This window comes from Choloepus didactylus, chromosome 4, assembly GCF_015220235.1.
Source record: "Choloepus didactylus isolate mChoDid1 chromosome 4, mChoDid1.pri, whole genome shotgun sequence".
Lineage (NCBI taxonomy): Eukaryota > Metazoa > Chordata > Mammalia > Pilosa > Megalonychidae > Choloepus > Choloepus didactylus.
The window spans coordinates 3,950,437-3,960,957 of NC_051310.1; the positions used below are offsets into that span (position 1 = coordinate 3,950,437).

General features: G+C 41.0%; 1 pseudogene; it reads right to left on the reverse strand.

Annotated features, from left to right (window-relative positions):
* Positions 1-9,754: 9,754 nt before the first annotated feature.
* LOC119533297 lies at positions 9,755-10,269 on the reverse strand (annotated as a pseudogene).
* Positions 10,270-10,521: the final 252 nt, after the last annotated feature.

Below are 10,521 nucleotides of genomic sequence, written 5' to 3' on the forward strand. Positions count from 1 at the left end.
AGCTGAGAGAAGAAGAAAGAAGGGAGAGTTCTGGAAAAGAGGACAGAGCTGAAGAGTTGTTAGTAAGGGTAACTTAAAGGAAAAAAGAGAGAAGGAAAAATAGATCTAACAACTGAAAACCAAAGGATAATATGACTGGTTCAAGAACTCCCTTCACTGTAATAACTTTGACTGTGAATGGATTAAACTCTCCAATTAAAAGATACAGACTGGGAGAATGGGTTAAAAAATATGATCCAGCAACATGCTGTTTACAAGAGACTCATCTTAGACCCTGTGACACGAAGAAACTGAAAGCGAAAGGATGGAAAAAAGTATTCCATGCAAACTGCAATCAAAAGAAAGCTGGGGTAGCTATACTAATATCAGACAAAACAGACTTTAAATGCAAAGATGTCATAAGAGATAAAGAAGGACACTATGTGTTAATAAAAGGGATAATTCACCAAGGAGAAATAATAATCATAAATGTTTATGTACCCAATCAAGGAGCTCCAAAGTACAAGAGACAAACATTGGCTAAACTGAAGGGAGCAGTAGATGTTTCTACAATAATAGTGGGAGACTTCAGTACACCACTCTCTTCTATAGATAAAACAACCAGAGGCCCAATAAGGAAATTGAGGACCTAAACAATATGATAAATGAATTAGACTTAATAGACATATGTAGATCATTACATACCAGAGTACCAGGATATACATTCTTCTCTAGTGCCCATGGAATGTTTTCCAGGATAGAGCATATGCTGGGCCACAAAACAAGTCTTAATAAATTTAAAAAGGATGAAATTATTCCAAGCACATTCTCTGACCACAATGGAATGCAACTAGAGATCAACAACTACCAAAGAATCAGAATTTCACAAATATATGGAGGTTAAACAGCACACTCCTAAACAACCAGTGGTCAAAGAAGAAATTGCAAGAGAAATTGGTAAATGTCTAGAGATGAATGAAAATAAGAACACAATATATCAAAACCTTTGGGATGCAGCAAAGGCAGTGTTGAGAGGGAAATTTATAGCTCTAAATGCATATATCAAAAAAACAAGAAAGAACTAAAACTAAAGACCTAACTGAACAAGTGAAGAGGCTAGAGAATGAAAGCTATTCCTTTCTGTATATATGTTATATTTCACAATAAGGAAATAACTGAAACTATGGTACCATAACTCATAACAACTTTGGAAATTCCCTGTATATCTACTTGTTAAATCAAACTTTGAAAGATATTACCTTTTTGTATATATGTTATATTTCATAATAAGGAAATAACAGAAACTGTGGGATTGTAACCTATAATGTTCTTTGAAATTTGCTCTCTAACTACTTGTTAAATTTTTCTTGGAAAGTTAAAACTTGTATATATGTTTATATATATGTATATGTTTTATTCTACAATAAAAATGATTTTAAAAGTATATTGAGATATATTCACATACCAGATAAGCATCCAAAGTGTACAATCAGTGGTTCACAATATCATCCTATTGTGCACTTGTCAGCACAATCAAGTTTTGAACATTTTCATTTCTCCACAAAAAAATAAAAATAAGAATAAATATAAAAAAGAATACCCAAAACATCCCATATCTCTTATCCTCTATAAGTGATTTATTTTTGTCTTTTTATTTTCTTACTCATCTTCCATACACTGGATAAAGCGAGTGTGAGTTGCAAGGTTTTCACAATTACGTAGTCATACACTGTAAAAGCTATATAGTTATACAATTATCTTCAAGAATAAAGCTACTGGATTACAGTTCAACAGTTTCAGGTGTTTCCTTCTAGCTATTCTATTACACTAAAAACCAAAAAGGGATATTTATATAATGCGTAAGAATAACCTCCAGAGTGACCTCGTGACTCTTTGAAATTGCTCAACCACTGAAACTTTATTATGTTTCATTTTGCTTCCCCCTTTTTGTCCAAGAAGGCTTCCTATATCCCACAATGCTAGGGCCAGGCTTATCCCTGAGAGTCATGTCCCATGTAGTGGGGAGGGCAGTGAGTTCACCTGCTGAGTGGGCTTAGAGAGAGAGGCCACATCTGAGCATCAAAAGAGATTCTCTAGGGGTGACTCTTAGGCATAATTATAAATAGGCTTAGCCTCTCATTTGCAGGAATATTTCATAAGGGGAAGCCCCAAGATCGAGTCTCCCTCAAATTTGAAGGATAGTTTTGCTGGATAAAGAATTCTTGGTTAGCAATTTTTCTCTTTCAGAATCTTAAATGTGTCATACCACTTCCTTCTCACCTTCATGGTGCCCATCATGTAGTCAGTACTTAGTCTTATGTCGTTTCCCTTGTATGTGGTGAATTGCTTCTCTGTTGCTGTTTTCAGGGCTTTCTCCTCTTCAGCATTTGACAATCTGATTTGTATGTGTCTTGGAGTGGGTCGATTTGGATATACTCTATTTGGAGTTTGTTGGGATTCTTTGATTTGCATATTTATGGTTTTTGTATGGGTTGGGAAGTTTTCCCCAACATCTCCTCAAATAATCTTCCTAGCCCTTTACTGTTCACTGTTCACTCCTTCTGGGACACCAATGATTCTTATATTTGAGCCCTTTGTGTTGTCCATCATTTCCCTGAGCTCCAATTGAAATTTTTTTATTTTTCTCACCATTCGTTCTTTTGTGTGTTCACGTTCATTTGCCTGGTCCTCTAGTTCACTTATTCTTTCTTCTGCCTCTTCAAGTATGCTGTTATTTGTCTCTAGCATATTTTTAATTCTGTCTACAGTATCTTTCATTTCCATAAGCTCTGCTATTTTTCTATGTACTCTTTCAAATTCTTCTTCATGCTCTTCTAGTGTCTCCTTGACATCCTTTATGTCTTTATCCAACCCACTGTACTTATTTTGGAGATTTGTATGTACTTCTTCGATTAGTTGTTCCAAATTCTGTGTCTCCTCTGGCTTTTTAAATTGATCCTTTTGCTTGGCCATGTCTTCTTGCATAATTTCTCGGCATTTGGTTATCTTGATAAGGTTATTTTCAAAGTTGATTTCTCTCACCTAAGATTTTATAGTTGCCTGGGTTTGTGTTGAAGATCTCCTTTGGCACTTGGCTTATCAGTAAGTCCCAGCCAGACCATGGCCAAGGCCGCCCATGGGAGAAGCAAGTCTATTTGAACATCTGTAGAAGATTTGGCAGAACAGCAGTTTGCCACAGTGCACTTTCCCTGTCTTCCCTGCAGATGGTGCTCTTGGGCCACCTCATCCCCCCAAGCCCACTTTTCCCTGACTGTGGCAGCCTGCTGGGCAGGGTCCAAACAAGGCAGCAGTTCTCTATGGGTACTGGAGCCCGCCAGCCCTGGGGGCACTGTGTACCTCAGCTGAGAATCCACTTGAGGGCACCTTGGCTCTGATTTCCAAGCTTCCAAGTGGAATAACCTCAGGCAGTGGGACTGAGATTTTCACCTTCCCCAGCCCTCTGCCAGCTCAGAAGTGACCTGCTATTCATTGGCTGAAAAATCACAGGGGCATTTTTAACTTTGCAAATATGGGAAGGTTTTTCTATCTTTTTGTTAGGAACCTCTTCCCTCCTTGCACATGGTCTGAACCCATGGTCTGGGTGAGATGAGTCTCTGAAATGCGCGGATGCTTTCTCCATGCTCATGACGGATTTCCTAACAGGCCCTGTGTGCTTTATTTGTGGGCTGCAAAATTCTCTATACACCTTGCTCATTGGGCTTCCAGATCTTCTAAATCCTTGCTTCTTTTCTGTCAGCCTGAATGGTCAATATTTGAAGGATGGGTTGAAAGCCCCTGAGATGTGGCTTTATCAATCTCTCTCTGTAATTCTCTCAACTTATGCTTCTCAGATTTTGGGAGTACTCTGTCAGGTGCATACAAGTTTAAAATCACTTTATCTTTTTGGTGAATTGAGTCTTTTATCATTATGTAGTGACCATCTCTATCCCTAAGAAAACTTTCTATCTTAAAGTTTGTTTTGCTGATATTAATATCTTTCCTTTGGTTGACATTTGCCCGATATGTTGTTTGCATCTTTCATTTTCAAACTTTATATGTTCTTAAGCTTTAGGTGTGTCTTTGGCAAACAGCATACATGTGGATTTTTTTTAAATATCCAGTCTGCCAGTGACTGTCTTTTAACCAAGTTTGATCCATTTTATTTTATTGTAATAATTGATATATTTAGACCAGTTTCTACCATTTGAACCTGTTATTTTAGTTTGTCTTACTTTTTCAATTATTCTTCTTTTTAAAAAATTTAAGAATATATTTTATTTAGTCCATATATTATCATTACAACATGTAACCAATATAAGCAATTATTAATGAGCTATTTTAAACTCTTTTTTTAAAACTACATATTTGAAATCTGGTGTGATATTTTATTTTATTTATTTTTAAATTTTTAATTAGAAAAGTTGTAAGTTTACAGAAAAATCATGTAAAAAATACAGCATTTCCATATACCCCCCCATTCTTGACACTTTGTATTAATATGGTACCTTTGTTACAATTGATGAAAGACTGTTGAAATTGTACTGTTAACTATAGTCCATGGTTTACATTAGGTGAATTTTCTCCCACATACCACCCTACTATTAACAACTTGTATTAGTGTCATATCTTTGTTTTAGTTCATGAAGAAACATACTTGTACTAGTAACTATACTCCATCATTTACTATAGGATTCACTGTGTTGTACAGTTCTGTGTTTTATCTTTTAATTTTTATTCTAGTAATATATACAACCTAAAATTTCCCCTTTTAACCACATTCACATATATTATTCAGTGCTGTTAATTACACTCACGATAATGTGCTACTATCACCACTATCCATTTCCAAAACTTACAATCAACCTAAATAGGAATTCTGTACAAATTAATCATTGACTCCCCATTCTCTACCCCCAGTCCATCCTCTCGTACCCTATGTTGTAGATTCTAACTCTGTGAGTTTGCTTATTACAATTACTTCATATCAGTGAGATCATACAATACTTATCCTTCTGTGTCTGGCTTATTCACTCAGAATGTCCTCAAGGTTCATCCATGTTGTCACATACATCAGGACTTCATTCCTTTTTGTAGCTGAATAATAGTCCATTGTGTGTTTATACCACGTATTGTGTATCCATTCATCGGTTGATAGACACTTGGGCTGCTTCCATCTTTTGGAATTGTGAATAATGTTGCTATGGACACGTGCAAAAATCTGGCTGAGTCCCTGCTGGGTCATATGGTAATTCTATACTTAGCTTCCTGAGGAACTGCCAAACTGTCTTCCAAACTGTCTTCCACACGGCTGCACCATTTTACATTTCCATCCGCAATGAATGAGTGTTCCCATTTCTCTGCATCCTCTCCAACTCTTGTAATTCTCTGTTTTTTAAATAGTAGCCATTCTAATAGGTGTGAAATGATCTCATTGTGGTTTTTATTTGCATTTCCCTAATAGCTATTGATATTGAGCATCTTTTAATGTGCCTTTCAGTCATTTATATCCTCTTTGGAGAATCGTCTATTCAAGTCTTTTGCTCATTTTTTAATTGGGTTTTTTTTTATTGTTGAGTTGTAGGATTTCTTTATATATTCTTGATATGAAACCTTTATTGGATATGTGGTTTCCAAATATTTTCTCCCATTGACTAGGTTGTCTTTTCACTTTCCTAACATATTCCTTGATGCCCAAAAGTTTTTAATTTTGGGGAGGTTCCATTTAACTACTTTTTCTTTCATTGCTTGTGCTTTGGGTGTAAAGTCTAGGAAACTATTGCCTAACACAAGATCCTGAAGATGCTTCCCTGTATTTTCTTCCAGGGACTTTTATAGTCCTGGTTCTTATATGTAGGTTAACTTTTGTGTATGGTGTGAGATAGGGGTCCCCCCCCCTTTTTGGCAAGTATTCATGTCCTCTGGTGCCCCCAACACTGCTGCCAGCTCCTCTTGTGTGCATATCATCTAGCCTTTTAATTCTGCATTGTTACAGATACATTTTTCTCCATTTGGTTTGGCTATTTAGATTTTCTTTCCTCTTAGTCTGTGGGTGGGGAATTTCTCTTTGGCACTCAGTGAGCCTTTCTACCTCAGTCTTTTATTGATTTTTTAAAATCTGGGAAATTTATCTCCATTCTTCCTTTAGGTATGTCCCCCTCACTCCTCCTGGATCTCCTATTATTATCCAAATGGTAGTGCTTCTACCCCTACCCATCATTTCTCTTAGCATTTCTTTCCCTCTTTGTCCTGCCCTCCTTCCTTCTCAGAAATTTCCTCAGTCTGATCTTCCATTTACTGGTTTGTTCCTCAGCTGTATCTGGCCTGCTCTTGCAACCATATTCTTATGTTCTTTCAATACTTGCCCCTCCGTCAGGGCAGTGAATAAGGGGGGAGGCCAAGGAGCTCGGGGCTCTATGGATGAACCCCAGAGACAGCCCCAACTCTGGAAAGCTGGAAGCAACGCTCCAGGCCAGGAGTGACCCTCTGCTTCCTGCCCCCTCCTGTGAAAAGCAGCACCTGGAGCAGCCAAGCCTCAGACTGTCCTTCCCCAGCCTCACGGACTTTGGGTGGGTGGGAGCAGCTGCAGCAGGGATTGCTGGGAACTTGTAGGTTTTGTCTGTTTTTCTCAGCACCTCTCAACCAGAGGGCTGCTTCTGCTGGCCCTGATCCCACTCCCAAGGCCCCTGAAGTAGCTGCAGGTTTGGAGGCGGGCAGGTCCTGTTTGTCTCGAGGCAACGGCCGTGCAAAGCTGGAACACAATTGCCACAGCCCCTTTCCTGTATTGTTCTCCTGCGCCCTGCTGCCTTCTGCTGGAGGCCAAGGCCACCACCCACCCCCTCACCTCTCCCCACCACCTGGGTGGTTTCTTCCCCACGGTTTTCTTCTGTTCCATGATGTTTTCTCTTTAATAGTGCCTCCGGGGTTGAACCTGGGGGAGGCGCCCAGCAGCCACCGAGCACAGGGATGGATGCCTCCAGGGTTGACCTCTTTCTCCGTGCTCCAGCACATTCTACCACTCACAGGTCACTCTTCAGCTGCATCAGATCTGCTGCTCAACACTGGCCGGTCAACGTGTGCACCAGGGACCTGCAGCATCCTCCTCGCTGGGAGATTTTTAGAATTTCAGAATTTCAGCCCCCAACTTAGATCTACTGAATCTGTGTCTGCATTAAAAAAATTGTTTAGAATAGCTTTATTGAGCTGTTTGAGCTTTCTGACACTATGGATTAGTGTGTATTTTCTAGACTTTATATAAACCAATCATGCGGCATGCGCTTTTCTTTGTCTTCTTTCACTGAGAATATTACGTTGTTGCAGGTATTGACAGCCTGTTGCTTTTTTTTTCTTTCCCTTAATTGATGGCACTTTATTTTATTCACTAATTTTAATTCATATTTTACTTGACTAAAATTACAATATATGAAAATTTCTCAGCTATTTTTTAATGCACTTTTTATTGTGAACTTCAACATATGTACATAACAGTGATAACCTTCAAAGTACAATTTAACAAGTAGTTAGAGAGCAAATTTCAAAGAATGTCATGGGTCACAGTTCCACAACTTCAGCTATTTCTGTTATTGTAAAATATAACATTCATACAGAAAGGTGTCATCTCTCGATGTACAGCTCAACAAGCAGTTATATAGGTAGTTTCAAAAATTGTTATGGGTTATCGTTCCACAGTTTCAGTTCTTTCCTCATTATGAAATATAGGATATATACAGAAAGGTGGAGACTTTCAAAGCACAATTCAATGAGTAGCTATAGAGCAAATTTCAAAGGATGTTATAGGGTACAGTTCCACCATGTCATTTGGCTCCTTCTAGACATTCCAGCACCCCAACATCTGTATCTATATATCTATATAGCTACATATCTATATATCTATATATCTATATCCATATCCATATCTATATCTATGACTATATATAGAGTTTCAGTATTCATAGACCTTTGTTAAATCTTATCTTGTTTGTTGCTACCCCTTCCTCTCACTTAATGTCTTTCTCTGTCTTCAGGGGTGTCTAGGCAGTGAGCACCCTAACTTGTTCATATTGAAAGGGGGTGTCAATAGTATGGGGAAAGGGGCCACATCTGAGGGTTGATCTTAAAGAGGCTATTGCCTCTGGGTTTTAGGACTTGTCTGGCATAGGAACACTCTGATGGATTTAAGTTTCTGAGAGATGAAACTTAGTGAGTGCATCTTTTAAAGAATCTCAGGTAGGGACCTATGTATCTGGGGACTAATTTTTGTAAGGGCATGATATACTCTGCCATTTGGGGTGTCTAGCTGGAGCGTGCATAAGAGAAGCCTCCAGGACAGCCTGTCGACTCTATTTGGGATCTCTCAGCCACTGTGACCTCAGCTTGTTTCCTTTCTTTTTTCCCCCTTTTGGTCAAGTGGGCATTTTCAGTCCCTGGCTGTCAGGGCCAGGCTCATTCCCGGGAATCATGCCAGGGAGAGTCATTCCCCTGGGAGCCATGTCCCTTGTGGGGGGAGGTTAATGAATTTATTGTCGAGTTGCAGCCCATTGTTTTTTTTCTGCTGATGATCTTCCATCGTGGGGATGGACCACGATTTGTTTATCTGTTCACCTGTTGATGGTCGTTTGGATTGTTTCCAGATTTTGGCTATTACAAATAGAGCAGCTATGAATCTTGGTGTACAAATCTTTGTATGGACATATGTTTCCTTTTCTCTTGGGTAAATACCCAGGCGTGGGATGGCTGGGTCATTTGGTGGGTGTACATTTAACTTTTTAAACTGCTAACCCCTTTCCAGAGTGACGTATGAGAGACCATTTCCTCCATGTCCTTGCCAACACTTGCCATGGTCAGTCTTTAATTTTAGCCATCCAAATAGGTGTGAGTGGTATATTGCTGTGGTTTTAATTTTGCATTTCCTTAATGACAAATAATGTTGAACATTTTTTTTATGTGCTTATCTGCCATCTCTACATCTGTTTTTGGTGAGTGTCTTTTCTAATCTTTTGCCCATTTAAAAAGTTGTGGTGTTTGTTTCCTTACTGAGTTTTGAGAGTTCTTTATATATTATGGATAAAATCTTTATTTATTAAAAAGAAACTTCTTTTACATTTTTGTTTTGTTTTGTTTTATCCCTCTCAGGATTTGGTGTACTCTTTTAGGGGTAGAACGTAAATCTTTCTTTTTTTTTTAATGCAATTTTTTGGCTTTTGTTGAAAGCTGCCAAGGAAAAGCAATTAATCAGGATTTTCCAGAAAAGACTGAACAAGAAGACACTGGGCTCGGCAGCTGCACGCCTGGGGACTGAATCTGCTTCCACGAAGGGGAGAAGATCACAGGATCAAGCGGGGGTCTTATCCAGTGCCCCCACCCCAGCCCGCCGTGTATGAGTGTCTCTGCTTGTGCCTCACTCCTGTGTCCCACGGCAACGACAGGCTGGCTTTGGTGTCCTTTCAAGTGCTGCAGGGTTCGCTCTGTTTCGGACATTCGTAAACGCCTGTGCAGCCTGCAGACCCCTGACATGCACAGGAGGTCCCGCCGCCTGGAACCATCTCCCCTCCCACTCTGCCGTAGTTCCCTCAGAATCTGCAATCACACAGGAGCCTGCACCTGGGGAGGGGCTTTTATCCCCACGAAGATGTCTCCTCGGAACCCGGAAGGCACCGTCCCCTGCACCGATGGTGCACACAAACCTGCTCCCCACCCCACTCTCCTGGGCTAAAAGAAACTATACTTGATACCCCAGCTCTTGAGTGTCTTATCCGGCTGCAGGGGAGGGGCGGCGTCCTCAGAAGGAGATGCTGGGCTTGCCCCCTGGAGGTTCAGGACCTTGTTGTGTGAGCGTGGCCGCGGCGCCGGCCTGGGCTCGTGGCTGCCGACCTGGCCATGGGCTATGGCTCCCGGGCACGGTCTGCTCCTCTCAGGCCACCCTTCTCATCTCCCAGTGGGGTACTCGCTGCAGCCTGTGGTTTCAGCTTCGGGTCTCCTTCACGTAAGAAAACATGGTCCCTGGGCGTGTCTGAGTGTGCCAAAGGGAAGTGGCAGTGATGGGGGACCCCGGGATGTCACTGGGCTTCCCACCAGGAGGGTTCAGACACTGCAGAATCTGTGCAGACAAAGATTCATCTAAGATTCCACTTTCTTTCCCCCCTTGGTGGTTTGTCCTCTTGGGGATGTTCTGAGGTTCTTCAGCTGGTCCAAAAATATTGGATGCCATCCTATGGGTCTGCTTGAAGGGACGACTTCTCCTGGACTTCCAAAAGGACTGCTGGGGTCTCCTGGGGGGTTCATGGCCGTGGAGCCAGCTCGGCTGCGCTCGCCCCCTGGGGCCTGGAACGTGTCACCGTGCAGCACCTCCCTTGGGTAAGTTTTTCTTCAGTTCTGAAAAATTTATTTTTCTTATTTCTTCCTCTCCCCTCCATCCCCCCTACACCTCCGTTTTCTATGTCTGAGCCCCCTAGGAGCTGCAGCTTGGGAGCCTCTCCGCTGTCCTTCCGCACGCTGCCTCTTGTGGACCCCTGGGGACCAGCTCCTGGGTGCAGCCTTCCTTCTCGC